Source organism: Grammomys surdaster, unplaced genomic scaffold (assembly GCF_004785775.1).
Source record: "Grammomys surdaster isolate TR1022 unplaced genomic scaffold, NIH_TR_1.0 125460, whole genome shotgun sequence".
NCBI classification, from domain to species: Eukaryota; Metazoa; Chordata; class Mammalia; order Rodentia; family Muridae; genus Grammomys; species Grammomys surdaster.
In genome coordinates this window covers 1,098,745-1,103,370 of record NW_021620323.1, presented here as the reverse complement: position 1 = coordinate 1,103,370, position 4,626 = coordinate 1,098,745, and positions in this window count along the sequence as shown.

Sequence of the window (4,626 nt, the reverse complement as noted above, 5' to 3'; positions counted from 1 at the left end):
TAGTGTAAAAATCGATTAGAAGTCCAACCTGACTCCCCTATCTATGAACCCTGTATAAATGATGAATCAAGTGAAGAACTGAAGAGCAAAGCTCATCAGTATGGAGAATCAAGACTGAGAAATCACCTCCACAGGAGGTGAGGTGCCTGCTGGCTGAATCCCATGGCCTCACACGCAGCACTCTCCTCAGCCCGGGGCTTTTGGGTTTACGGTTTTGAATGTGTATGTGTATTTTGTGCTTGTGCGTATCTACTTGTGTATACATAAAATATGTGCAGGTACCTGTATGCACATGCAAGTGGAAGACAATGGTTGAGGAGTGCCATTATCTGTCGCTCAGCACCAATACATTAGGGCAGCCTCTCTTGATTGAACCTAGAACCCACTAGATTTGGCTAGTCTAGCTATCCTGGTTGGTTGGGGATCCCCCCCCCATCCTGTCCTGAGCCTTGGAATTGTTGACAAACCACCATGTCCACCCTGCATGGATGATGGGAATCTGAACTCACTTGTGTAGTCAGAGTACCACTGAGCCATTCCCCCAGCCCCTTTCCTCATGCTTTCTGTGTGTATTTGGCTTCAGCAGACTTTTTAATACTGCTGTCCATGTGCAAGCCATTATGTTTTGTACAGGCATGTCTACGTCTTCCATTCAACATCTTTAACAACAGGACACTACGCAAGAAGAGTTCATTTCTCCATTGTGGATTTATTTTGTTTGTTTCTTAGAGAAGAAATTTCTTCAATCAGTAGCCCAGGTTGGCCACAAACCCCTGATCTTGAGTGACCTTCCTACTTTAGCTTTCCAGTCGCTGGGACAAAAGTATGTACCACTGTGCCTTTCAGTGCATTAGTATCTATAACATGTTTACCAGAGCACATGAACAATCAGGCCTGACAAAGTAGCATGGTCAAAGTGAGTCTGCAGAGCCCCTGACCCTTGCCGTGCTTTATGGATGCCCTCCAGTCACAGGCTTATATTCTCAGCTGACTACTAACGCCTCAAAATGAGGAGACAAGCTGTTTCTGTGATTCGGTTCCAATTCCTGCCCACCGGTTAAAAAGAGCGAGTATTTTGGGGTGGTCTATAAATTGTCTCTAAAGTCAGCCCAACAGAGAATTGTCCATTACTGACATCTTTGCCCTAAGTATTAACTAATTTGGAGGAAAATATTGTACCCATGCTGAGCTTCAAAAGGCTAAATGCAGTGATTTATAGAATCATGCAGAGAATTGCCTACATTAAGAAATAGCTCAAATATTATGGACAGTGCTATTAGGTAACGGGGATTCGTTGAAATGGATACCAAAATATACATTACCTTTTCTCCAAGAATTACATATATGTTTTCTGAAATTATCTCTTGTATCTAAATTCACAGAGTCTGTCACCAGATCCTTCTTTATCATTCATGGCCCCTAGAGATTTCCTCCTCATACCTATGACTTTAAAAATCTATTTCATGTTTAGCACATTTCTGAATGCTTGAGTTATTTTGTAGCTTTTATTTTCTAAGACAGGATCTTGTTAAGCATCCCGGGTTGGCCTGAAACTTCCTATGTGGCCCGAATTAACCTGAAACTTGTAGCAATCCTCTGCCTCAGCTCCCCTTTGTGCTGTGATCACATGCATGCACCAGTAGGCCCAGCTTTAAATAGTTGAGTTCTTTCACATCTAATTCGTCCACAGGATATACCTGTCCTACGGTGTTAGAACTTTACAAAGGTAGCAAGACATGATACGGCCACAGCATAGAAATAATGTGCAGGCCAAATGATATAAGAAACTAAAACAAAATCATACTACAGAGAAAATCTTTCTTGAGGTTCAAACCTCATAAAGCATCTAAGAGTGGTTTAGAAAACAGCAGGCATTCCAGGGATGTAAGGAAGTGTATTTGATGACACTTTTGGTGCGTACAGTTTCCATCTTGAATGTGACATAAGGATTATCTGAATACTCATTGAGGTGGGAAATGGAAGGACTAATGGAGAGTGCAGAAACCAATGCACACATGCCTCTTGACCCTGTGAGATTTTCCTCACAAACACTAAGAAACTGAGAGTCTCCTAGGCACACATAGTAATATGTTCAATTCAGTAATCTAGTTTAGTAAAGGGGTCTATTGCACCCTGCCCTCAGGGATTTGTCCTCTGATCACAGAAACCATAGCATGCAGTTGGGTACTAAAGACTGCTCTATTTCCCCTCTGACTAAACAGACTTGTAAGGGGCTACTAGGAGATTTAACAGGCCAGCATTCTTTGAATCCTCTCTCTCTCTCTCTCTCTCTCTCTCTCTCTCTCTCTCTCTCTCTTCCTTTCTTTCTTTTGGGAGTCAAATACTAAAAACTAGGACACGGAAATCTGTAAATGTAAGAAAAATTAGAAAGAGACTATACATTCCCAGAGAAAGTTTCAGAAAATACCTGGAAATGTGTTAAATTTATACTTCTGGCTGATTTTTACCAGAAAGAGACAGCCAACGACAGTAAAAGGAATCAGGCAAAAGCTACAAGCAAAATCATTAACAATCAGCAGCAAACTCCAGAGAAAGACGAGACTGATTTTCAGAATGAATATATTGGTTGCTCTCAAAGCCTGCTTTTCAAGAAGAAAGTACACGTGTGTGCAAGCGTGTGCACATGTGTGCGCGTGCACACACACACACACACACACAAACTATTCCATATCAAAAGTGAAAAACAAAAGCATGTTTGCAAAGACCTAATAGCAAATTTACTAACTAAACATTGAAACTGCTGTCTTAAGATGAAGGACTAATTATTTATGAAGAAAATAGAACTGTCAACTAAGAGGAAGAAAATCTAAAAGAGGAGGAAAAAGGATAAAGGGCAAGGAGGATAAAGGTAGCTACGGGTGGGAAGGGGAGATGAGGATGGAGAGGGGGAAATAAACGGGGAATGAGACACTGAGAGAAGAGAGGAGACAGAGATGGAGGAAGAGAAGGAGGAGCAGATGTTAAAAAGTGCAATGACCAAAATTTGTAAAAAAAAAAAAAAAATCACTGGAGAGTTTGAAAAGTGGATTTGTTCAGGGGAAGAAAAGCATTAATGATCTCGAAGAGAGGAAAATAGAAATTATTGAAGAACAGGTTTTAAGAACACCTCTAGTGGAATGGTGGTTGTGCACAACTTTAAACCCAGCACTAGGGAGGCAGAGGCAGGCAGATCACTGTGACTTGAAGACAGTCTGGTCTACAGAACCAGTTGTTCTAGGACAGCCAGGGCTAAACAGAGAAAACCCTATCTCAAAAAACAAAACAAACAAACAAACAAAAAGGGTTTTGTAAGGTAAGGGAATCAGCAGAACCTAAACACTTGTAGGACACCCTTGAGAGGACCAATGTAAACAACACGGTGGGGATCCAAAAGCAGAAATGACAAAGAAATATTATCAAAGAATGTATGGGGAGAGAAAAGTGTAAAAACACTCCAATTAGATGACAGATGACTATAAGCACCCAAATTCTCAACTGAGAAGAACTCTAAAGTTTTATCAAGACATCCATTAATCAGCTTTCAATAGGCAAAGAGGACGCCTTGAAAGAAGCAAGGCAAAGAGATTAATCACATGCCCTGAAAGCCTCAAAATAATTATGCAACCAAATATCAATGGAGAGTATACTCAAAATTCTAAAAGAAAACGCTGTTGACTAAAGAACTGTATACCAAGCAAAATGTTTCCTCAAGAGGGTGACAGCCATGACAATTTCCACAGACTATACCAAAGCTCACGTTCACTGGCATTCAAACCGCAAGAAATGTTTCAGCCCTGCAAATGAAATGAATCCATGGCAGCCAGTAACTTGGGCAATCTGAAGTCTGAAAATGTCCAAGGACAAATTTTACCAATAAAAACCAATAAAGAACACCTGAAAAAATAAAATGCCCATAAAGGCAAACACAAGGAACACTGGAAACACCAATGCTGCAGGGACAACTTATATTCTATATTTATTTTCTACATTATTTGAGACCCTTCATACATTTTAAAAAAATGTATTAGAAGGAAAACAAACGGCCTGTACAAAAGGAACACATGGCCCGGATAGCACCCAAATGTTCTCCAACAGTCATAGACGTGAGAAACAGTCACAACTTCCCTAGTCATCAAGAAACTACAAATTAAACTTAAAATTGGATGCTACTAATACCTGTAAAATGATTTAGTTTTTTTTTAATGAAGAGTTCAAGAATTTATAAGAAGATGGAGAAATAGCTTGTGAGCACATCAGTAACATGATTGTCTTGAAAATTTAGCATATGTGTGCATCTGTGTATAGAAGTGGTCATTATAGAGGCTGGAGGGCAGCCCTGTTGAATCTGTTCCCAGCTTTTAACTGTAGGTGGGTTCCAGAGACTAATGTGAAGTCACCAGGCTTGTACCATAAGCTCCTTTACCTGCTGAGCCATCTCACTGGCCCAGCACAATAATTTTAAAAGACGAGAAGTTGGTTTGGGGGAAGTAGAAGATGCCTCCATTTTAATCCTGTCTACCAAGAAGTGAATGTGCATACATACAAGCTAGAACATATGTGTCAGAATGTTCTTTGCAGCCTATTCATGAAGACAGCAAAAATTTCCTGTCCCTGAACAATGCAATA